Source organism: Mixophyes fleayi, chromosome 2 (assembly GCF_038048845.1).
Source record: "Mixophyes fleayi isolate aMixFle1 chromosome 2, aMixFle1.hap1, whole genome shotgun sequence".
Taxonomy (NCBI): Eukaryota; Metazoa; Chordata; class Amphibia; order Anura; family Limnodynastidae; genus Mixophyes; species Mixophyes fleayi.
The window spans coordinates 36654443-36681438 of NC_134403.1; the positions used below are offsets into that span (position 1 = coordinate 36654443).

The following is a 26996-nucleotide window of genomic DNA, read 5'->3' on the forward strand; positions in this document are numbered from 1 at the left end:
AATCAGCAGAACGTTGGCGACTTTTATGCCCCATGCACTTCAGCAGTCGTTGACCCCACTCTGTGATTTCACTTCTGCTTCGTGGCTGAGTTGCTTTTGTTCCTAAACACTTCCACTTTCTAATAATATCACTAATATTTGACCATGAAATAACCAGCAGGAATGAAATTTCAGGAACCGTCTTATTACAAAGGTGGCATCCTATCACAGTACCACGCATCCTATCTCAGTATACCACGCTTGAAGTCACTGAGCCCTTCAGAATGACCCATTTTGTATCACAAATGTTTGCAAATGGAGACTGCATCGCAAGGTCTTGATTTTATATACCTCTGACAACGGGTCTGATTGAAACACCTCAAATCAAAAATTAACAGGTGTGGTCAAATACTTTTGTCCATATAGTGTACTTTGCCTCTTTCAGCCCGTCCAGCCCTCTACAAGCCACTTTATCAGTACAGAATTGCAGCGCAGGCTGTCAATTCTAAAATGAGAGCTGAGAACAGGAGAGAGGGCTATATATATATATATATATATATATATATATATATATATAGAATGTATCCATTAAAAAATTGCGAGATCTGACATTTTACTGGAAGTGACATTTTACCTTGTTTTCAGATCCAAATTTGGTGCAAGAGACCGAGTCATTACTTGGTTCGTCTTGATACCCCAAAATTTGGATCTGTTGGACTTCTCCAGGGGCTACCTGGGCTGCGGGACAGCGGGGGCATCTGCCCCCCAGGCTGGTCCCATAGTGGGCTACCTTGGGCTGGATCACTGGGCCACCTGCATTTTTTTTGTCTTCTAAAATGTTACTAATAGGCTGCCCAGTCAATTCTTGCCCCTTGGGCTAAAATTTGCCAGCCCCCCCCCTGGACTTCCCTTGAATCCAAACCGCTCATCTCTGCTATATACATCTTTGCATTAATTACTTACACTACATAATAATGTTACTTATTCACTGTGTATGACTAAGTGAATATAAATGGACATTATTATTTTTTTTACAATGCTACTTATTGCACCTGCACTATTAATTTCTATCACTCTATCCATATCACACATGCATAGCAAACTTCAGTTACACTGCCACCTGCTGCCTTAAAGTGTCCTTGCAGTTAGAGTCGTTACAACACAGTGTAATAAAGCTCAAAATCCATCTCCATAGTTTATAGACTATGTGGCTGTGTCTAGTACTTTGGAATACAGGCTGCATATGCTCCCCATTATAATGAGGGTAATATATTGCTGAGGGCTAATGTTTCGATGTTTACTAGTGTATTTAACTATATATTTAATTTTATTGTGTCGTGGCTCTTCCATTGCATAAAGTGTCTCTCAAAAACACGATGAAAGGGAAAGAAAATCCTAACGTTTATTTTCCAGTTTTATAACCTCCTCACCAGAAAACACATCATTACTTTTAGATGTGCAAAGTAAAAATAATAATTCAATAGGCATTCATACAGATTTCATTATTGACTCTTATGTAAGAAGGAGTAGATCAGGAGAGTGGGTTTGGGATCACAGTATTTTAGAGACAGTACGGTATTAAGCAATCATAGGTCATCTGCAAGGAACAGGATTAGCTTGGTTGGCATTGCCTATCTTTTGTTACGGATAGACAATGCCAAGTTCCTCTGCCCTCTCCTCAGTGCACCTATGTAAATGTAATTCGGCTAGAGGTGGAGTGACTGCAGCAATCCTACTGACAGGCTCCCGATACAACATTCTTCTAAATAACATTCACCCCATCTGTATATAATTTAGAACTTTAAAAAAATACCAATCTTGCAACTTCCTGCTACAGACATAAGCACTGGGTCACTCAGACCTGTTTGTACTTTATGTAATAAACCTCCTTTTAAAACACATATATTGGTGGGAATTCAATTGGCCGCGTTACGGGTAAAAGTAACACGGCCTGCGCATTAATACCGTTATTACGGTAATAATGCGCTTTATTACCGTTATTACGGTAGTTCCAACGTCGGCTTTTTGCTCTCAGCTCAGTGAGCTGCAAGCAGAAAGCCAGGTTAAAACTACTGTAATAACAGTGATAGTTTGAATGCCGCGCAAATTCGGGGGAGAATTTAATTCCCCCCATTATGTACCGTTCTGTACTGCACTATAATAATTATTCATATTTTATTTATATACACATATGCAAAAACAGAGCACATTGTAATCTAATGTCACCTCCTGCTCACTCAGATGTCCCCCCGCTTTTAAAGTGGGCACAACCTGTAGTCACAGGAATGCTCACAGCAGCACAGAGTATCACTTGCATTCCTCCCATCTGTCCCAATGTTACTGATAAAGAGCTTTTAGTCATACATAATTATACCAACATTGACACCTTCAGGCTATAATAAGACATTACTCAACACACTGAAGATATTGAACCTTATTTAAAACCGTATTCATGTGTTGTAAACCCTATCACCCTATCAGGTATTCCTTTAGCAGTCTAGTGTAGTCATAGTAATAAAATATAATATCACATTGGTCGCTATAGTAATTGTGCTATGTTTAAAATAGCTTCAAGCGATTAATTATATTTAGGGCTACATAATATATTATGAATATAATAATACTTCTCTTTTGACATTAATTGTTCATAGGACACATGGAGATTAATTTGTGATGCATTTGTTTAATTAAACTATAACTACAATAAAATGATCGTGTACAGCCTAGGCACCGTATCATTGCTTTAACTATAACCCACCTCTTACATGTTTAAAATCTATACATTTGTAATCACTATAGTAACAAGCACACAGTACCTTGAGCATTGCATTTTCTCATATACTCCTACACTCTACATTTTCATTCCTGTAGCACATAACATAATTATCTTTACAGATAGCAGTCAGATGACATCCCCCAAGAAAAGATTTAAGAACTTCTAGGGGTTTAAAGGATAATCCACTTTTGAAATACAGAAAATCAAATTAGTTATAGAAACCTGAACAAACGGTCTCGTGGGCTTTTTTCTAAACGGGCACCAAAACCTTATATAGTATAATGTATCAAAATTAAAGATCAATGGAATATTGTGGGAAAATACAGGGCTTGACTATAATTATAGAAGTGCAATTTAAGTTGGAAGGCTAAATTATATGTTTTAACATTTCAATTTCTCTTCAAGCCAGCTGAGTGCTATAAAAATAGCTGGTTAATTTGCATTACATTAAAATAATATTCATGACTTGCATTGGCATTTAACAGAGGGCGTGCACAGGGGCAAGTCCTCCTATTTGGCACAAGATCTGAGTGACAGACCTTAGTTCATTTTGGTTATAGACATTGGGGGCCAGTTTTGGCGAGCCCTGGCCATTCAGTTCTAAAGTCAGTGGCCGTAATACCCCTGACTTTATTGCGGTTTACTAGTGAGGTTGGAAGATGATTGAACACCCGCAATTTAGGGAAACATTCTACGATATCAGGCCAGATGCTCGATATCGGCTGCAATATCACAGCATGTGGGGCCTGATTCAATAAGGATCTTAACTTAAGAAACTTCTTATTTCAGTCTCCTGGACAAAACCATGTCACAATGCAAGGGGTGCAAATTAGTTTTCTGTTTTGCACATAAGTTAAATACTGACTGTTTTTTCATGTAGCACACAGATACTTGAAAGCTTATTTGTACACTGAAATTTAAAGTTGATATTTGTGTGCTACATGAAAAAACAGTCAGTATTTAACTTATGTGCAAAACAGAAAACTAGTTTGCACCCCTTGCATTGTAACATGGTTTTGTCCAGGAGACTTAAATAAGAAGTTTCTTAAGTTAAGATCCTTAATAAATCAGGCCCGTGGTTACCATTTGCCTTGACTTTATTTTTGGTGTGGACTAGGCATGAATGAGAAAATGTGGAATGTATGTGCATGTTTTGAGACAAATCACATATTAATAAATCTGATGTATTATACACAGCTGATTAAGATGCAAATGTTTGTAGCGGTGCTGCTCACTAGTAGAGGTGTTGTGCATTGCACCCACTGCAGAACAAATACTTTTATTATGATATTCAAATATCCTATCTCCCACATTTGTCTCTCCAGCAGCGGGACGGGGCGTGGCAAAGACACACTGGGATGTGGAAACGACCGATGTGAGCATTCCACATCCCCCGTGGGCATGCCTGGCGCTTCTGAAGCGCCAGCACGGTAGCTCAGTGCTTAGCACTTCTGCCTCACAGCACTGGGGTCATGAGTTTGATTCCCGACCATGGCCTTATCTGTGTGGAGTTTGTATGTTCTCCCCGTGTTTGAATGGGTTTCCTCCGGGTGCTCCGATTTCCTCCCACACTCCAAAAACATACTAGTAGGTTAATTGGCTGCTATTAAATTGGCCTTAGTTTCTCTCAGTCTGTGTGTGTATGTTAGGGGATTTAGACTGTAAGCTCCAATGGGGCAGGGACTGATGTGAGTGAGTTCTCTGTACAGCGCTGCAAATTTAGTGGTGCTTTATAAATAAATAGATGATGATGATGAAGTGATGGGCTGCTCTGTTCTCTCCTCCTTTGCAAGCCTGTCCCCTGCAACTCTGTTATGGAGACCAGCAGTGGAAATGATCTCTCCCAATTTTCCCTCTAATATAGACAAAGCTGTCCCAGACGGGATAGCGGAACAGAGGCCTCAAATTGTGACTGTCCCGCCTTAATCGGCACGGCTGGGAGGTATGAAATATGTACAATTTAATGTGCAATGACCCATATTTCATGGCATCACACATAAATGGATGCACTTATCATTCATTGTTCTGAATTATTTGTCTATCCGAAAAGCTGCTTTGTACAATATTTAGCAGAGTTCCTATAGTGCACACGATAAGCAAAAGTAAAAATATCATCTCAAAGCACTGCCTAGCACTGTATCAGAATCGGATGTTTGTTTCAAATCAATTAAGCCAATTAACTTTTCCTGTTTTCTCCCGTAATACTGTCTGTTTTATCCTCATTTATGTATTCTATAAATCTTGACAGATAGGGGTCATTGGGGTTGTTTTCATTTTACATGTCACAATTTTACATTGTTTTTACAATGTCTTATTGGTAAACATTCATGTGCTTTCTTTATAAAATGGTCCTAGACATGGAAAAGTCATCCCATTAAAATAGTAGGAGAGTACTGATTAGCACCAGAAGCTGGTACACAAATACTTGTTCTCAGAACAGTTTGTTTATATTGAGAATGTCTTCAAACATATGCAAGCGTCATTAGATTGTAAGCTCTCATGAGCAGGTCGCTCTCTCTCCTCCGGTCTTTTTGTCCACTCCTTCCTCAATCACCTGTGTCATCCTTGTATTATGTCTTCTGCATTTTCTGTTTGTTTTCTTATGTGTTATATATATATTTTTCCTTAGTACAGTATTATGTTTAATTTCTTATATTTTTGCATTTATGTTTCTTGCATGTCCTTTGTTTATTTTGTATTTTGCCTAATGGTGTTATATGTTTTTGTACTACACTCCACATCCTTACTGTAGGATGCTGCAGAGTTTTGTGTCACCACATAAAAACACAATTATACTTTAGAAAAAAGTAAAAAAAAGAACCATCTGCTAAAATATTTTCTGGCAAATGTGTGTTCTGTGCCTAATCATGGGCCTTACTGCATAAATGCTGCATTCCACTTGGAAGGTCCTAGTTCATCGATGATGGTCAGATGTGTCCTACAATGTCTATCTAATCCTATGCCAGAAACCCTAGTTGTTCCACTATTTGGGGGAAGGGGCTAATATCATATTTATCTGGGATTTCCTTTCAACAAAGTATATTATCATCGTCATCATCATCATCATCACCGTTTATTTATATAGCGGCACCAATTCCACAGCGCTGTACAGAGAATATTTGTCTGTATATAATAAGTATTGCTGTCTGGGATCTTAGATGAAGATACTTTTACTTGTATAACCATCAAGTAGTTTAGCTGAACTGTTGTCAGCAGAACATACTTTATTTATTACTACTAAACAGTACCGTGGAGTTACAGCCCCATGTATCACACTGGAAATGGTAAACGTTTTTAGACAGTCCGTCTTTGAGTTCATAGACTCCCCATGTTCAGTGAGTAGGTTTACTATGGCAATTAAGCCACTATTAATTTACCTACATTCTGACCCAGAAGTACCGTATTTCCCCATGTATAAGACGCACCTTTTTCCCAAAAATTTTGGGTCCAAAACCTGGGTGTGTCTTATACAGGGGTAGCGATACAGGAGTAGCGTTACAGGGGCAGCGGAAGGGGGGGGTGATCCAGTAGGAGGGGGACAGGCAGCGTGTCAGCGCGATCCAGCAGGCGGGGACAGGCAGCGGGGATGCAGAAGGCAGAGTGTCAGCGCGATCCAGCAGACGGGGACAGGCAGCGGGGATGCAGAAGGCAGAGTTTCAGCGGGATCCAGCAGGCGGGGACAGGCAGCGGGGATGCAGAAGGCAGAGTGTCAGCGCGATCCAGCAGACGGGGACAGGCAGCGGGGATGCAGAAGGCAGAGTTTCAGCGGGATCCAGCAGGCGGGGACAGGCAGCGGGGATGCAGAAGGCAGAGTGTCAGCGCGATCCAACAGGCGGGGACAGTCAGCGGGGATGCAGAAGGCAGAGTGTCAGCGCGATCCAGCAGGCGGGGACAGGCAGAGAGTGTCAGCGGGGATCCAGGAGGAGGGGGACAGAGGCACAGTGGCAGCGATTGCAGGGAGAGTGTGCTGCCCGGCTGCTCTGATCACTATCAGAGCAGCCGGCCATTACACTCTCCCTGCCTTTTTTGACAGCTACCGTAATATTTTTTTTCCAAATTTCGGGGCCAAAAGTAAGGTGCGTCTTATACATGGGAGCGCCTTATACATGGGGAAATATGGTAACTATTATCTGGTTAGGAAGTTTGGGATTCAAATTATCTTCTTACCCCAATGAATCATTTATACCCCTTCGTAACTGTACGAGTTTTATCTGTTCCTTGTGAAGATTGGTGGAAGAATCCAATTTAAACAATTTATTTGAGGATTAGGTAGAAGACCACTGAAGGTGTCCTGTGGTGTCTGGCACCAAGACGTTAGCAACTGTTTCTTTAAGTCCTGTAAGTTGCGAGGTGAGGCCTCCATGAATCGGACTTGTTTGTCCAGTACATCCCACAGATGCTCTATTGGATTGAGATCTGGGGAATTTGGAGGCCAAGTCAACAGCTTGAATTCTTTGTCATATTCCTCAAACCGTTCCTGAACATTTTTTGTTGTGTGGCAGGGTGCATTATCCTGCTGAAAAAGGCCACTGTTACTATGACACGTACCAACTGGCTAAAGCAGGGTTTACCAAACCCAGTCCTCAGGGCTCCCTAACAGTGCAGGTTTTCCATATCTCCTTGCTGGAGCACAGGTGTATTCATTACTGACTGACACATTGTAACAGATCCACAGGTGGTCCTAATTATGTTACATGTGATTCAGAAAACCTGCACTTTTGGGGAGCCCTGATGACTGGGTTTGGGAAGCCCTGACCTAAAGATTTTTGCAAGCCAAGTACACCGCTTAATGGCAACTATATTCCCTAACAGCACTGGCCTCTCTCTGAGACCCTGAGAACCCAAGACCCCAAGACCTGATTTTGTGAAGTGATATAAAGTGGTGGAGAGGATGCATTTTCAGGGACATTCTGCAAGATCATGTCATTTTGTCACCAGCTCAGAGCTAGCGGAGATGAGATTAGTTCCTAAAATTTTAATGAAAGAAAACACTTTGCAGACACAGAGCACCGTGTAACCAAAAATTAAACCAACAGCGTGTCCACCCAAAATGATCAACCAGCCCCAGCTAGACAACCTGGGTTACTTCCCACTCTCTAGCAATTTTAAATACATATTTTTCTTTATTCACATACACAAATATTTTTTCTTTTATATTTCGCTGGTTTTAATGTTAAAATTATTTTATACAAGATATTAAAAGTAAAATGTTAAAGTTCATTAGATGTTTGCATATTAGAAATATCTGTATAGTTAAAATAAGGGAGCATTTTGTGTACCACTTTGAATGAACCTCTTTCCTCTTTCTTTTTCCAGTTGTCAGGTTAGTGCTTGCATCCCATGGTCAGTAATAGGAAATATACCTTTATAATGGGAACCTAGGTTACTGCAGCTCTCAACAATTGGTGCAACAGAACACCCTCCCCCTTCTTTTCTTTTGTGACAGGTTGGACCACCTATGCCACCCTGTCTGTTGTTGCTGGGAACCATCTGGGCTTACTTTTTTGTTATTCTGAATACGCCCCTCCTGCAGCAGTAGGAGAAGCCTGTTGCCACCACTGGACTCCTTTATGGCATCCAGAACCACGTTCCTCCTGGGTAACTGTCGCTGCTAGTGGATGGATCCCCCCTGGCCTATCATACTGGTCAGAGCTGCTGGGTACCGGCAGAGCGGTGGTACTGGAGAGCTGGGTCCAAACCTCAGAAACAGTCGGAGGACGAATTAGATTTAGGGTCTAATCTGTAGGTCACAGGATTACAGCAATATTGAAGAAGTTGTCAAGCAGGGTCTTGAAGCAGAGAGTGATGTTTATTTTGCTCCAGTGTCCTGACAAGGACAGTTCCACTGATTAAGGATGGAACATCAGAATGATGCATTTCAGTTTACAATGGCTCTATTTTTATACAGTTTTAGACACAGCCTCACAGGCTATTTTTAGAATCAGGATGCAAGTTGTTTATCCAAACGTGGATTTACATGCAATGCAAAGCTAACAATATTTACGCTTATCTGTGATGTTGTAAAACCTTGCTGTGATTTCCTGCATCTTACCGTGGACATCTGACAGCAAGTATAATTACCCCTTCCTTTACCTTAAGGGGTATTGGACACTCACATCAAAAGGTCTAATCAACATGAGATTAGTATGGGTGCTTTCTTCCAACAGTTGCAGAATACACATTTCCTCCAAAGAAAAGAATTCCCCCAAAAAAGTTACAAACCCCAAACAAGGTATTTCCTTACACCAAGATATACAAAAGACTTTCTAAACAAAGACTTATTGTATCAAATATATACATCAGAAATAATGCATTTCCTCTAGCAACGTTAAAACAGAAAAAACGAATGTTCTCCCCTGGTCTCAGAAATAAAGATTTCCTATATCAAAATATACACAATATCAAAAATAAGTGCATTGGCAATTATATAAGTAAGCTCCCTGTGCTATTTCCTTTAAATAAATTTATACCATAAGTTACTTGTAAGTGATCAAGTGACATCTTTCTTCCCACTATAACAGGGAGATCAGGAGATTAAGCGCTAGTGAACACCAGTCCCAGACTGGTCAGTGCAGAGCTGATGTCTCAAGGAAGGAGAGGGAGCAGAAAACAGAGTGCCCCTCTCCCAGAGTCTACCAGCCCCGTGTTGACAAGTGTTGGGGCTCTTCATGATGCTGTGGGCTTGTCCCAACACAATTGGGACAGATAATGTACAGTGGTAGGGTTGTAACTAATAATTTGGGGACCCCATAGAAACATTTTTAAGGGACCCCCAATGTTTCGTGGAAGGGACACCTCCCATTCACTTATCTTTACGGACAAGCTATCTTCTTCCAGTCTGCACTTCCTGCTCATACAACATGGGGACATTAGTGTTGGGATGAGTCTGTTTCAACAGTGGGCAGTATTTATTTTGCTCATTTTGACCAAATCAGTAGCAATTTATGAAACAAGTCACTAATGCCGAATCTCTCAAATTCAGAAAATTTTTAGAAAAAGCCCAGTCGATTCATCCAACTCTGGTACTTTTTAAAGCTAAATGAAATGTTTTGCTTCTTTTACATTTGAGGGGAAAAAAAGTTGCTCAATGGGCAAGTAAAGTGCTACATGTGGCAAAAGCTGTTTTCCCATGGTTGGCGTCTATGAACACGAATATGGTGGCTTGGTTGGCTGGACCATGGTTTGATCGTGTTAGTCTGTACATATGACTTGGGATGTGCAGAATTACAGAATTTTGCTTTGTAAGTGTATTAAAATTAGAGATGGGCGGGTCCGGTTCTCCGAGAACCGAACCCACCCGAACTTTGGGTATCCGAGTACTGAGCTGAGCAGCTCGGTACTCTCCCGCCAATTCCGAATCCAAATCGAGGCCGAACGTCATTGTGACGTCGTCGGATCTCGGGACTCGGTTCTCGCGATACTTCAACTTTATAAATACACGCCTCCACAGCAATCCATCGCCATTTGACAGAGGGAGAGAGCAGGGTGTAGTCATAGGCTAATTAGAGCAGGGACAGAGAAAGAATACAATATTGTTCTTGCAATTGCTCTAACCAAAATCGCTAGTGCAGAGAGGAGGATAGAGGTTTATTATTTTTTCTTCATATTTGGCACTCCCCAGCGCTTTTGGGTTGTCCCCCATAATTGTGCATTAATATTTCTGGCTGTCAAAAGTCATATCTGTCAGCAGTATCTACTCAATAAATGTTAGCACTCCTCAGTGTTTTTGGGGTGTCCTCTCTAATTGTGCATTAATATTTCTGGCTGTCAAAAGTCATATCTGTCAGCAGTATCTACTCAATAATTTTAAGCACTCCTCAGTGTTTTTGGGGTGTCCTCTCTAATTGTGCATTAATATTTCTGGCTGTCAAAAGTCATATCTGTCAGCAGTATCTACTCAATAATTTTAAGCACTCCTCAGTGTTTTTGGGGTGTCCTCTCTAATTGTGCATTAATATTTCTGGCTGTCAAAAGTCATATCTGTCAGCAGTATCTACTCAATAAATTTTAGCACTCCTCAGTGTTTTTGGGGTGTCCTCCCTAATTGTGCATTAATATTTCTGGCTGTCAAAAGTCATATCTGTCAGCAGTATCTACTCAATAATTTTTAGCACTCCTCAGTGTTTTTGGGGTGTCCTCCCTAATTGTGCATTAATATTTCTGGCTGTCAAAAGTCATATCTGTCAGCAGTATCTACTCAATAATTTTAAGCACTCCTCAGTGTTTTTGGGGTGTCCTCTCTAATTGTGCATTAATATTTCTGGCTGTCAAAAGTCATATCTGTCAGCAGTATCTACTCAATAAATTTTAGCACTCCTCAGTGTTTTTGGGGTGTCCTCCCTAATTGTGCATTAATATTTCTGGCTGTCAAAAGTCATATCTGTCAGCAGTATCTACTCAATAATTTTAAGCACTCCTCAGTGTTTTTGGGGTGTCCTCTCTAATTGTGCATTAATATTTCTGGCTGTCAAAAGTCATATCTGTCAGCAGTATCTACTCAATAAATTTTAGCACTCCTCAGTGTTTTTGGGGTGTCCTCCCTAATTGTGCATTAATATTTCTGGCTGTCAAAAGTCATATCTGTCAGCAGTATCTACTCAATAAATGTTAGCACTCCTCAGTGTTTTTGGGGTGTCCTCTCTAATTGTGCATTAATATTTCTGGCTGTCAAAAGTCATATCTGTCAGCAGTATCTACTCAATAAATTTTAGCACTCCTCAGTGTTTTTGGGGTGTCCTCCCTAATTGTGCATTAATATTTCTGGCTGTCAAAAGTCATATCTGTCAGCAGTATCTACTCAATAATTTTAAGCACTCCTCAGTGTTTTTGGGGTGTCCTCTCTAATTGTGCATTAATATTTCTGGCTGTCAAAAGTCATATCTGTCAGCAGTATCTACTCAATAAATTTTAGCACTCCTCAGTGTTTTTGGGGTGTCCTCCCTAATTGTGCATTAATATTTCTGGCTGTCAAAAGTCATATCTGTCAGCAGTATCTACTCAATAATTTTAAGCACTCCTCAGTGTTTTTGGGGTGTCCTCTCTAATTGTGCATTAATATTTCTGGCTGTCAAAAGTCATATCTGTCAGCAGTATCTACTCAATAATTTTAAGCACTCCTCAGTGTTTTTGGGGTGTCCTCTCTAATTGTGCATTAATATTTCTGGCTGTCAAAAGTCATATCTGTCAGCAGTATCTACTCAATAAATTTTAGCACTCCTCAGTGTTTTTGGGGTGTCCTCCCTAATTGTGCATTAATATTTCTGGCTGTCAAAAGTCATATCTGTCAGCAGTATCTACTCAATAAATGTTAGCACTCCTCAGTGTTTTTGGGGTGTCCTCTCTAATTGTGCATTAATATTTCTGGCTGTCAAAAGTCATATCTGTCAGCAGTATCTACTCAATAAATTTTAGCACTCCTCAGTGTTTTTGGGGTGTCCTCCCTAATTGTGCATTAATATTTCTGGCTGTCAAAAGTCATATCTGTCAGCAGTATCTACTCAATAATTTTAAGCACTCCTCAGTGTTTTTGGGGTGTCCTCTCTAATTGTGCATTAATATTTCTGGCTGTCAAAAGTCATATCTGTCAGCAGTATCTACTCAATAAATTTTAGCACTCCTCAGTGTTTTTGGGGTGTCCTCCCTAATTGTGCATTAATATTTCTGGCTGTCAAAAGTCATATCTGTCAGCAGTATCTACTCAATAATTTTAAGCACTCCTCAGTGTTTTTGGGGTGTCCTCTCTAATTGTGCATTAATATTTCTGGCTGTCAAAAGTCATATCTGTCAGCAGTATCTACTCAATAAATGTTAGCACTCCTCAGTGTTTTTGGGGTGTCCTCTCTAATTGTGCATTAATATTTCTGGCTGTCAAAAGTCATATCTGTCAGCAGTATCTACGCAATGGATTCAAAGCAGTCCACATATGATCTAAATGAGCAACCAGGTTCTGTCACCAGTCCTGATGTTAGTGTTCCCAGTACGTCATCTGGCCAAGGCGATGTCAAACAACAGAGTGTTTTCAAATTAGTGCAAAAAACAAAAACCAAAAAAAAATTTACTGTATTGAAGCGAAAAAGAAGTGTAACTGAGCAAAAGTTAAGTGACGATAAAAAAAAAATTGCAAGCATGCCATTCTACACACGCAGTGGCAAAGAGAGAATGAGGCCTTCACCTTTGGCTATTAGTGGCAGATCCCAAAAAGTTACCCAGGCTACAATTGGTGCACAACTACTGTTACGCGTCAAAGCTGAGCTGCAAGATACCAGTGAGGCATTACAGGAGAATATTTGCTCTGATTCACAAATGACAACAATCCCTGTGGAGAGTCCATCCAACAGTGGGATGTCTAATCGTGAGCATTCTGCTGATGTGTGCCTTAATAGCCCGAGTGTAGCCGGTGATACCCAAATTGAGGATGCCACTTTGGAATTAGAAGAGGATGAGGGGGAGATTTGTGTAGGCGACGAGGGCGCTAATGATGATGTTGATGATTATGATGCAGACAGATACCAAATTGCCTTTCTCAATTTCTATTTATATTCTAGATTATATAACGGCTGAATAGTTTTCTATTTTACTCCTAGTGGAGAGAGGATCTGATGCAGACAGATACCAAACTGCCTTTGTCCATTTCAATTTATATTGTACAGTATATAACGGCTGAATTTATTAGTATTTTATACAAGTGGAGGGGGGCCTAGAGAGACAGAAACCAAACTGGCTTTCTCCATGTCAATTAATATTGTACAGTCTATAACGGCTGGATTTTTTTGTATTTTATACAAGTGGAGGGGGGCCTAGAGAGACAGAAACCAAACTGTCTTTCTCCATGTCAATTAATATTGTACAGTCTATAATGGCTGAATTTTTTAGTATTTTATACAAGTGGAGGGGGGCCTAGAGAGACAGAAACCAAACTGTCTTTCTCCATGTCAATTAATATTGTACAGTCTATAATGGCTGAATTTTTTGGTATTTTATACAAGTGGAGGGGGGCCTTAAAAGACAGAAACCAAACTGGCTTTTTCCATTTCTTTACATATTTAACTATAAGTGTAGGGTGTAATATACATTCAAAGACGATGGCTGCATTGCCAATATGCATAGATGGAGAGGAAGACAATCTGTTTTGTGTGTAGAATAGGCCTACCAACGAAGAATTAAACTGTTTTTTTGGATGATTTATTACCTCAACAATTAGATTACTTGTCTCTAAAACAGTTGGAGCACTAAATTGGGTTAATTTAGGCCCAAAAACATGGATTTTCCAAAAAAATAGCAAAACAAAACCAAACAAAACCAAAACCAAAACCAAAACACGCAATGGCAGTTTTGCAAAACCAAAACCAAAACCAAAACACGACGGTAATCCAGATCCAAAACCGAATCCAAAACCAAAACACGGGGGCCAGTGACCATCTCTAATTAAAATGAGCATATCTAGTGCTGTAAGTACAAACAGAACATTAATTATCCAGAATATCCCAAATGAATTTAGCTTATGCTGAGCCATCTTAAACTAGCTTAATCTAATTTACCCTTGGAATAGATCTTAGCACACAGTTCCAGAAACAAATATCTTGGATAGAAATCAGTTTGGAATAATTAGCATTAAGAGAGATGACTATCTCTGCCCTTCATTTTCAACGTTGAAAAGCTTTTCCAGAATCTGGATTTTTACTTCAGGATGGGGATGGTATGAATTCACTTTTACAATGGATTGCTATGTTCAGTGGTGGATTATAATAGGGCTGTTTTGGGCAGCAGCCTGGGGCCAGGGTAGTTACGGGGCCCATACCTTCTCTATTCATAAACGTAGGTGCCTTAAGTATAACATTAAAAAGATAAACTGAGCTTGGGGCGAGGAGCTTTCTCTATAGGCTAATGAAGATATTACTTCTGTTTATTACAATTACTTAGGATATGCAGCTTGAGGTATGTATTTGTAAGCGGTCAATAGTGGATGTTTGAGAATTATGAATTATTCATTGTGGGATCATGTAGGTAAGGGGCCCACAGAATGAGCACAGTCTAGGGATCTATAGTAGTGGCTCTATATGAAAACCTAAATGCATAAAAATTATTCGGCATGTAGTTGTGTATACATGAAAGAATTCTAAGTTAAAGTAATAATTAAGTATATATACAAGCTATTAAATGACAGTACCCATAGGAACGCAGAACTTATTCTCTACTTTACACCAATTAAGGTCAGGAAAATGTTTGCACTTTTTATCAGTGCGCATATGTATATAAGGAAGCAAAAGGTAGTATGTATATTACGAAGCATTTGCCTGTTAAAAATTAACCCAATATATTTTTCTCTCAGGATTGAAAATACCATTATATAAATATATACTTTCAGGTAGTATAAAAATGAGCAATTTTCTGAAGGTTCACAGTTTACAAAGGCAGTGTTTCATACAAAGACATATATCAGATCAAGGCTTGCTATTGTAGACGTTTATTAAGAGCTGCACAGAAAATCGCATTTCACATCTGTTCCGAGTCTATTGGCGATACTGAATATAATGCAAAAAAAGAAAATGTTTGCAATTCACTTTTCCAGAAGAAAAATGGCGGGTGAAAGGCAAAGGCAATATTTTCAATGCTAGAAAGCATGTGTTATGGAAAGTAAAGAGTAAAGAGTCAGTAATCAAAGCTCACTAGAAGGACAGCAAGATCAATAGATAGTTTAGATAGTTAGAAGAAGGTGGGCTGCACCTGGAAGAAAATAAGATATAGTAGTTGACCGCACTTTGAAGGTCTGCAGCCAATGACCTTATATTCTGGGGTTTTACCCAATTACCCCAAAATAAGTAGGTCAAATAATAAAGGAAAGATATAGTCAAAAATGGCGCTGTCCACCCAACATTCTTCAGCACTTCTGGTGAGTTATTGTGACTGAACTGTATCGTTTTGGAACCCAAATTGTGAGATTGCCATGTAGAACAACTCAAGATTTATATTGGGACAATTTTATTCATATATTGTGTGAATTAGAATATTTATACATAGACGCTATAGTTTGCCATTATCTAGCATTGTTATACATGTGTAAGAGGACAGCGCCGTTTTTGACTGTATCAGTAGCCATTGCTTGTCTACCCTTCACTCTCTCACAGCCAATTTATCAGCACACAACTCCAGCAGACTGATCTGTAAATAAACTGTTAAAATTTTTATAGTAAAATCACAGCTATTTCAATATACGTTGCCTCTTTCACCCTGTCCAAACCTCCACACGTCACTTTATGAGCACAGAATTGCAGTAACATCCTACCCACATGCTTTCACATCTAAATTGGCAGCTAAGAACAGGGGGGAGGATTATATATATATATATGTAGCAAATATCAATGCAAAACTCACGAGATCTGACATTTTGCTGGAAATAAGGTTTTGCCTCATCCCCAGATCCGAATTTGGTGCGACAAACCAAATCATGACCTCAAAAATCGGATCTGTAGGATTGCTCCCAATTTGAAGCACTCATCTCTAATATATGTAGATAGATAGTTAGATAGATAGATAGATAGATAGATAGATAGATAGATAGATAGATAGATAGATAGATATAGTATATTAAGCAAACAATGGCATGGGATTATGCATTATAGATAATAACGAATATTAAGAATTTTCTACATCTTGGAAGTAGGAGCTCCCTCTGCCCCGCTTCCATCTGCTCCTGCAACTGGGCTACCTCCTTGTCATGAACACGCTCCCAACTGCCGTGACTTTGGGGTGTTTGCTGAATGAGGTCACACTCGATTACAGCCCACAGTCTCTACCTATCTCATAGGTTATAGACCTACTGAATCGCCCCCACACAGCGCTCTCACACCCCTATACACTTCAGGTTCGCCACCACTTTGTGAATACGGGCAATAAGACCTTAATATACTGTCCCATACTGGCACACAAGGCTTCTAGCTACCACAGGCTAACAAGGCCCCCACCAGCAAACAAAGGTTTAACTCTTCACACCTCCAGACTGTTACACAAATGTAAATGCAAGCACACACTAAGCTTGTTAATCAAATGTATCAACAAATCACACACTGGCATTCAAAGTGTTAACTTGGTCGAACTATATTCTTCTTAAAAGGCTAATGGATTCGTTAGAGTATCAAGCACGCAACTTACTAAATGTATAGATTTAATATACAAAAGTACAAGGCATTCAGATATAAAAAACAATTAATAACAATTGACATAACATATACAAGCAAACCAGTTTAAAATAAAAATGATTAGATTCAGAGTATAACTTACATCGAAGTGGTATATTCTGAACCAAGGGAAATTGGCTTGAAGATGGTAGATGGAAGATTATCAATGAATGATTGATTTATCAAAAGACTGACAATTTGTTGTGACTGGTCTCAGCTTTTTAAAGATATAGTACACCTTACCACCTCCAGGGGGTTGTGGTCTGTGATACTTTTTTCAATCAACATTTGCATGTTGTCTGATTTACTATCCAATTCTACTATGTGGAAGGGATGGTGATACAGCGCTCCCTATAAGTGTGGAATGTGGACACTGCAGCCTCGTGGGACCGGAGGGGAAAGGGGAAAAGGGAAGGGTTAGGTTAAAGGGTGGCTCAACCCTTGGTTACAGTGATAATAATTGCTAGTCCCTGGGCGCATAAACAATAATACCATGTAAAAAAGAATAAAGCTGTACATAAAACACACCGATCGGGCACTTACGATTAGCCCGATCAGCTACCAGCTGTTTTACTAACATCATTTATGCAAATTGGTCTTTTTATTGCCCACCTATGCTTGCTATATAAGCTATATGTACAGCTATATATGAGAGTTGCTACTCTATTATCAAATAAACTGTCTTTTTTACATGGTATTATTGTTTATGCGCCCAGGGACTAGCAATTCTACTATGTGACCTAACATTTCTGTGGAGCGTCACACAGACATGATTTTATTATTAATAAATTCCCTATGAATTTGTCCATCTTTTGATACCCAATACGCCTAAATACAGTGTATTCATGGAGCTTACACTCATTTCCTTAACTCCTCTGTGGGGCAGAATTCTTAATTTGACATATGAGCTGTCCTTCATCATGCTATTGCGGAATATGTGGTTGATCACTACTTTCATTGATTTTAAGTGGCATATTTTAAAATTGAATTATTTGTTGTAATTATAAATGTAATTATTTTTTCTAATACCATTACATACTTCTAATTTGTGTTCGGGTAAAATGTAAAATATAACTTGGGATCAGTAATCATCTCAGTCAATATTAAAATATAGCTTACATACCTCTTGCAATTATTGCGCCTACTCTTTATCAGGGCACGTGGCTGACTCCTCATCACATCACTCTATCTCCTCTGGAGCTGTCTTTTGGAGAGGTCTATGTTGAAAGTCTTTAGCATCTTCCATCTCATCACTATTTATGGCTTTTTTTGCCATTTATTATCTATTGTGTCATTTGCAGGCTTTAAATAAAGGTCTCTATACTTCACCCGGAGGTAAAGCTTTTCTTTAATGAAGTTGCTTTGCTTCGTAGTGGCCTCCTAAAGAGCAGTATCACCGTGTGACATAATGCAAGAATGAGATAGGATGGTGTGTGTCATGAAATATGGGCTTTATTATGTTATCATGCAGCAAATGCGTTCAGTGAACACAATGGGCTTGATACAAAGAGGAACACAATTTGCGATTTTTAAATCGTACGGAAATTTCGCGCATGTACGCCATTATTCAAGTACAAACAGACCTCAAGAAATGTTTCCAGTTGAATACGGGTATAAGTACGCCCTGCCTACACAGCACTTGCCATATGCCGTACAGACAGACACAACACGCTGCAGGATACATATGTGCAATTTAAAATCACATCAAAACACAGAGAAAAAAATTAAATACATTAACACCTGTTAATAATATAAATAGTATTAAAATAAATACATTGCAAAATGTTTTTTTTCTTTCAACATGAAATACATTTATCAGGATGTTAGTAATGTCTACGGTATATAAAATGCATTTGTTCCTTATTGCAAACACATGTTCTGGCATGCTGTTAGGATTCCGGGTTTATCTGGCCTAATTCTACCCACTTCACTCTGGCTGGCCACCAAGGAATGCCTTACTATACCTGGGAAGCCTGTCCAGTACCTTCTATGGTTTTCATAGTAACTCAGGCAAATGCAGTTAGAAAGTACAAAAATACATTTATTGTAATAAAAGCAATAACTAGAATATTATATACAAACAGTAAATAAATGCCATGCAGGTTTACCACATTATTTATTTGTCCCTTACCTCTCTAGCTTAAGGAGTTACAGTCATCTGGCTGTCCTGACTTGCAGAATCCAAGTCCCATGGATCTCTCTTAGCTGCAGATATAGTCTCCTGGTAGAGAACATAAACTCAACACCAGCCACCCTGCACCTTTCAGGAATCAGTCCTCCGAATGAACATCCCGTTCTCCCCTGGAGTGGCTCCTTATATCCAGGGTCAAATTTTCACAGTGTTTTCCACTCCCCAGTTAAACCCCTGGTTCTTTCCCTCTTAAACACTGGTGGGTGCTGGATCAGGGAGTTGGAGGGGGAGTGGAGATGAGCTGTCCTTCCGCACTGGTTCCCCTGCTGTGCCCCTGATAGAATGTCTGGCTCAATACTGTGGAGGACAATGGATACTAATTGGCCTTACTCACCTCCAAATCTAGTATAGCACTCAGCCCCTCCTAAGATTAACCCCATGCAAGCTTTTTCAGCCAGATCTAGCTTTTAGCTGCTCAGAACTTCCTGTAGAAAAGGATTGGGAGAATGAATGCAGCTACAGCCTCCTCGTCTGTATCCTAGACACCACCTGATCCTTACCAATAACCACCTGGCTTCACTTTAAGAACAATGTGCAATAGTATCACTACAATATTCACAATAAACAATATACATTTTTACAATGAGTAACATATAGTAAAAAAGTCTTCTTATCCACATATAATTAGTTACTTCATTTGAACTCTGGTGAGCTGGGGAACATAAACCAGGACTATAAAAAGTACATGTTGTTATGCTCCACATTTTGTGAGAAACAAGGGACAGGCTGGTTAAGGCATAATCAAATTTGTTTCATGACACATGCATACATTATCGTCATCACTATGAATTAGCATGTACACCTGCCCTGTGGCTGGTGCAAGTTATAAAGCTAAAAATCATGTTCGGCAGAGATGCCCAGAGCTCTAGTTGGACAAATATACTGTACGTTCACTATGTGCATACGCACCTTCATTTCTTCATTCCGCCCATGAAATCGTAAGCAGTCGGAAGTGTCCTTTGCATTTCAAGATGAATTGCATTTACTTGCATTCTCTTGCATATAGTCCATTTCTGAGCATGCGTTCCATAATGAACTAGGCCCAATAAATGGGACTCTGCGCTCAAAAAACTTATCGCCACTGACATTTTCAATTAATAGCGAGTGGATGTGACGGGGGCCAAGATTCAGAATGTGCAGCATATTACACTTAGGTAGATAACGAACAGTAATCCTGTATAAAGTCTTCCTCGGGGGCTGTTCTACGTAGATGCAGATGCATGGCATCCAATCAAATTCTGAGAGAATTAGCTAAACTGTAGGAAGGAGTATTGTGAGAAACGATGAGGGTGACCAAATACAAAAAGAAGCAGCTACTAATCCTCCTCAAATATTGTAATAAATATATATCCCCCTGGATAATGTAATACATTAACTTATAAGGCCTACATGGTCAATAATTATATTTTTTATATTTAATAATCTAACAATATCTGCATGCATAATTGAATAATTTTGAAAAGCTAATTTAAACAAAACAACATATGCATCATTTACATTTATTATTGCACAATACAGGATGGATGTACTTTCATTTTTCAAAAACAACAGATGTGAAATCAGAGATTAAAATGTCCCTATATTAGATTACACAGACCAATGGAAACATATGGAGATGGAGCCAGAAGTGGCCAAGGTGGAGGAGGCGGGGCATGAGGATGCAGAACAGGCGGAAGAGGCTGCCCAGGCAGAGGAGGAGTTATGGCAGGAGGAATCCATGCAGCAGGGGGAGGCTGACCAGCAGGAGGAATCCATGCAGCGAAGGGGAGGCTGACCAGCAGGAGGAATCCATGCAGCGGGGGGGAGGCTGACCAGCAGGAGGAATCCATGCAGCGAGGGGAGGCTGACCAGCAGGAGGAATCCATGCAGCGGGGGGAGGCTGACCAGCAGGAGGAATCCATGCAGCGAGGGGAGGCTGACCAGCAGGAGGAATCCATGCAGCGAGGGGAGGCTGACCAGCAGGAGGAATCCATGCAGCGGGGTGGAGGCTGACCAGCAGGAGGAATCCATGCAGCAGGGGGAGGCTGACCAGCAGGAGGAATCCATGCAGTGGGGGGAGGCTGACCAGCAGGAGGAATCCATGCAGCGAGGGGAGGCTGACCAGCAGGAGGAATCCATGCAGCGAGGGGAGGCTGACCAGCAGGAGGAATCCATGCAGCGAGGGGAGGCTGACCAGCAGGAGGAATCCATGCAGCGGGAGGAGGCTGACCAGCAGGAGGAATCCATGCAGCGAGGGGAGGCTGACCAGCAGGAGGAATCCATGCAGCGAGGGGAGGCTGACCAGCAGGAGGAATCCATGCAGCAGGGGGAAGCTAACCAGTAGGAGGAATCCATGCAGCAGGGGGAGGCTGACCAGCAGGAGGAATCCATGCAGCAGGGGGAAGCTAACCAGTAGGAGGAATTCATGCAGCAGGGGGAGGCTGACCAGCAGGAGGAATCCATGCAGCGGGGGGAGGCTGATCAGCAGGAGGAATCCATGCAGCGGGGGGAGGCTGACCAGCAGGAGGAATCCATGCAGCGAGGGGAGGCTGACCAGCAGGAGGAATCCCTGCAGCGAGGGGAGGCTGACCAGCAGGAGGAATCCATGCAGCGGGGGGAGGCTGACCAGCAGGAGGAATCCATGCAGCGAGGGGAGGCTGACCAGCAGGAGGAATCCATGCAGCGGGGGGGAGGCTGACCACGAGGAGGAGGAGGATGAGATGGGAGATCAGGTGCTGAAGAAGAAAGAAATGAAGGTGGTCGATGTGGAAGTCAAAGTGGAGAAGTTGGTTGAGGAGGATTATGTAGGTGTGGAGTAGGAGACAGAGTTGTACATAGGTATATATTGTATATTACCTATAATGCAATAGTTAAATCTTGTGTGCTGTTTATCTGATTCTGTATGCATTTCATGACAAAATGTTGCACATTCATTATGAGTGTATAGGTGCAACTTCAGATATTATCAGGTATTTTACATTTTCTCCCTCAGATGTGCAGAATCAGTTTTCCATATGCAGTTATTCACCACAGGTGATATATTTGCTTCCGACTCTAAATCACCCACAAACTGTTTACTGAACCACTTATAAAAACTGCCATTTCCTGAGATACACTAATAAGCTTCACAAAATAAAGTTGGGCAAACATAGAAAATCAGTGTTATCCTTGGAGCCTTGAGTGCTGTAGCTACACAGCGACAGATTTGTTGCATTTTGCAATAGAACATGTTCATTTGTGCCTTTATAAATATGCATGTTAATTAGCAATATTGAAAAACATAATATAAATACACACAATGCCAATAACACAACACGTTTTATCAAAAGACTGTACAAATCTAATCTAATACACAGACACGTTTGAAACTTTGCTCATGGATCTGTGGCATTTTACTATGCTACGTTATATTAATAAAATAGCTAGAAATGTTACATGACTTATATTGTTACAATAAATACTTTGCTTCTCACACACAGGTGCTGGACAATTGGATGTAGCAGGGGCATAGGCACATAGCATGTTAGGTGGCCACCATCAGACAGCTAAGGGCCATGAGAAATAATCTTTGATGAAAAATTGACTGCCTGAAAGTACTTGTCACAAGTTAATAATTTTGTGCTGGTCGCATTTCTATAATCGTTAAATTCAAGGGTTAATATTGTGTTTTATTATTTGTTTGTTAATAAACATTGCAATTTATTTGAAATCTGATGGTATTATGTTGCAAATTAAATACATTTTTCATATTAAGTGTAGGAATGGTTGATGCACATCACATTGACAGTTGTCTAGTGAAGAGAGCTTTCTGAATTACTGTTAGAAACCTTCCCCTTCTCATTTACCTACAGTGCACAAAAGCCACACTTGTATTTTGTTTTCCAGTTGACTAATTGGCTGAATTTACATTACAATAGCTAGCTGCAAAGTCTAGGGGATGCATCCAATTAAGTACTGTAAGCTAAAGGACATGGGAAAGGGTTCTAACAACAATTCTAAGCAGCACAAGATGACTTTTAAAGTCATATCTACAGTATTTGAGGTCTAATATGTACATCCTATTTCATGCCTGTTTTTCTAAAACTTTTAGAACCAATGTAAACTTTATAACTGAATTTCAAGCATGCTTTGGCCGGGTGGGGTACAGCATATTGATGCTGAGTGCCCCGACAAGACTTACCCTGACATCTTGACTCCGAATGCCTCCTTCCTGACGAGAATCGATGAAAATTGTTCTGCAAAGTGACCAGAACCAATCCTGATGAAGGAAGAAGCCGCCGCCACTTCATGACGTCACAGACAAAGGGGACGGTATTATCGCTGCTGTTAAGGGGGTAATGTAAGTATGCGCCTATATACAATGTACAAGGCTTTGTAAACTACATTTTACATGGGTGCATACTTACATTACCCTTTTAGCAGCAGCGATAATACCATCACCATTGTCAGTGACATCATGAAGTGGCGCCGACTTCTTCCTTTACGGGGATTGGTTCAAGTCGCTTTGCAGAACAGTCGTTCGAAGTCAAGATGCTAGGGTAAGTCTTGTAGGGTCCCGCTTTGGGCAGTAGCTGTGGGAATAGCACCTTAGTAATTGTTACATCTCACTGATATGTTGGTTATTATTAACAATATGTACATTTGCCTAACTTCCCATGTCTTCATATATCTAAATGTTCACCCTTTTTTTTCCATTAAGGGTGTTTATCTTATGCTTGCATTCATACTTGTTATACTTTTCTTAAGATGAACCTATATTCTAGAATAACTTCCTTTTTGTTATTAATCAGATCACAGCTTAATACTCCTTGCGATTGCGGGCTAGACATATGCAGGGGTGCCGAGAGAATGGGGGCCAGGTACACAGTATTGGGACCCCAAGGTTGCCTGTGTAGTGGGAGGAGCTACCAACCTGGTGTGGCTATGCCCCTTTGTACAGCTATGGAAGGGACCCCAAGAAGTTGCTGTACCAGGGCCAAAAATTGCTATTGGCGGCCCTTCGCATATGTATGCGCCTACTTGTGCAGTCATATACAAAATTAGATTTTTGCTTTGCAGGACAAGATTAATTACAGTGATGCAATATACATTTATGGGTGCTTTTTGTTTAGCAGGGTTCTGCAGAGCATTTTTCCACCCCCAAAAAGCAACTTGAATTTGCTGGTACCCAGCAGCTGCTGGTAATCAGAGCAGTTCTAGACTTTCAATGAAAAGACTACAAAGGTGCACTTTATACGGGTCAGTACAATTCAGCATATGTAAGAATTTTTAAAAACATAAAAGTGAGAATTATTATTATTATAGACCTCCCTCCACCCTCATGATTAACTTAACACGTAAATAAGGATAAGCTGAAAATATATATTGTAAGGAGAAATACAGATATGCAGAAAGTAAGGAAGTGGGTGGTCTTTACATATTACTAGTTTGTACTTTAAAGGGAAATTTTTACTCTTTCATTTCCACAATCCATCAAAAGTAGGTGCATCTTGTTTTCCTGAAACAGCTCTCAAAACTGGAATGTGGGTGTGCACGTAAATAGATGTAGTTGCTTGTGTAATTTGCACTTTCCTAGGTGACCTTTTATATTTTTACATGACTTTATAATTTGACAATCTGAATGTACTCACTAAAATATACTCTCTCTGCTTTAAAATTGGGTTCTGAACAATTCAAAGTACTGTGGGTGATCATTCATTGTTGTCACAATCTGTATATACAGGTTTAATTAAGAATTCTAAATCTGAACATAACTGCAGTTACTTTAATATGGTTTTATACAATTCATTTCAGGTTTAGCCGAGTACCGAGCCGAGCCGGCTCGATACTTTCACCCTCGGAATTGAATACAAGGCAAAACGTCATTGGTACGTCGTCAGATCGGGGATCTCAAGAGTTTTGGATTCCATATGCACCGGCCTCCACGGCGATCCAGCGCAATTTCACAGAGGGACACAGAAGGGGTAGCACAGTTCTTGGCAGTCTCTAGTGCAGTTGGGCAGCGTCATAGGTAGAAAAGAAAGAGGAGGGGTAGCAGTGTTCTTCAAAGTCTCCAGTGACATTCAGGAAAGCTCCATTGCTCCATTGCTAATTGTCATTGCTGAAATAAAAAAAATAGGTCTGGCAGGCTTGGTCTTCTAAATCTGCAGTCACATTGTACTGTGTTATATAGGTAACATACAAAGAGGATAACCCCATTGCTCCATTGCTAATTGTCATTGCTGAAATAGAAATAATAGGTCTGGCAGGCTTGGTCTTCTAAATCTGCAGTCACATTGTACTGTGTTATATAGGTAACATACAAAGAGGAGAACCCCATTGATCCATTGCTAATTGTCATTGCTGAAATACAAATAATAGGTCTGGCAGGCTTGGTCTTTTAAATCTGCAATCACATTGTACTGTGTTATATAGGTAAAACACAAAGAGGAGAGTTCAATTGCTAATTGTCATTGCTGAAATAAAAATAATAGGGCTGGCAGTATTGTTCTTAATCTGCAGTCACATTGTACTGTGTTATATAGGTAAAACACAAAGAGGAGAGTTCAATTGCTAATTGTCATTGCTGAAATAAAAATAATAGGGCTGGCAGTATTGTTCTTAATCTGCAGTCACATTGTACTGCGTTATCAAAATGGATTCACAGCAGTACACAGAAGACCCGGAGCACCAAGCAGCTGCTGGCACCAGTCATGATGATAGTAATCCCTCTACGTCATCTGCTAATGCCGATGTTAAAGTGCATAGTGTTTTAAGTCAGGGAAACAAAAATGTAAAAGAACACCTTATACCTTGGTCAAGAAAAAAAAGACCTGTAATCCAGACAAAGTGATCTGCAGAAAAAAAATTAAATTGCCAACATACCATTATACACACGCAGTGGCAAGGAAAGAATGATGCCTCCACCTTTCTCTATGAGTGCTGGTTCTGCAACTGTCACTGAGTCATTTTTTTGTAAGGTCAGTCATGACCAAGTAAGACCTTGTCATTTGGACTCCAAAAGTGGTGTCCAAATACTTTTACATTTAAAAGCCGAGCTGGAAGAGAACACTAAGGCATTAGAGGAAAATGTATGTTTAGATTCAGAAATTACACAAATCCCTGAGGAGAGTCTATCCACAAGTGCTATATGTAATCCTGACCTGTCTGATAGTGTACACATAAAGAAGGCCCCTTTCAGCATTTCTGCAGATGTGTGCCTGAACAGCACAAGTGTAGCCGGTGAAACACAAATTGAGGATGCCACTTTGGAATTGCATCAGGATGAGGGGGATATTTGTGTAGCTGATGAGGGCGCTAATGAGGATGTTGATGAGGATGATGTTGTTTGTGTAAGTCCTGAACCAGTGGAAGCAGTTCTTGCACGTGATAAGAAGGCCATTGTCTTGCCAGGGCATAAGACCAAAGAATCCACCTCTTATGTGTGGAATTATTTTTACCCAAATCCTGACAATAGTTGTCTAGCCATTTGTAGCGTTTTTAAAGCCACAGTCAGTAGAGACAGGGACTTTAACCATCTAGGATCCTCATCCATGTTATGCCATTTGAAGCGAGTTCATGGCAAGCTGTTGGGAAAATAAGAAACTTATGCTACAAAAATAACAACAAGCAGTCCATCATCAGCTAGGTCCCTTCTCTCAGCTAGATCCCGACATTTGCAATCTACATCCACAACATCGTCCTCATCAATATCCTCAGTAACGATCGGAGTTAGTCCTGCATCCAAGTTGCTAAGGCTAGATGATTCCTCCACTATCCTGGATTCCTCAGAAGTATTCTTGAGCGTTAGTCCCGCTGCTGCTGCTGCTGGGGGTGAATCTTCATCTCAGAAGCAGACCAAGAAGAAGACTACTAGTAGTTTGCAAAAATTGACTGTTAAACAAGTATGAAAGCTGTC

General features: G+C 40.3%; 1 long non-coding RNA gene across 1 annotated transcript in view; it reads left to right on the forward strand.

Moving 5' to 3' along the window:
- Positions 1-24993, forward strand: part of LOC142140854 (uncharacterized) — a 68770-nt gene extending 43777 nt beyond the window's left edge. The window contains exon 3 of the long non-coding RNA XR_012688575.1: positions 24893-24993. This is a non-coding gene — a long non-coding RNA (uncharacterized LOC142140854). The remainder of the gene's footprint in view (positions 1-24892) is intronic.
- The last annotated feature ends 2003 nt before the right edge of the window (positions 24994-26996 follow it).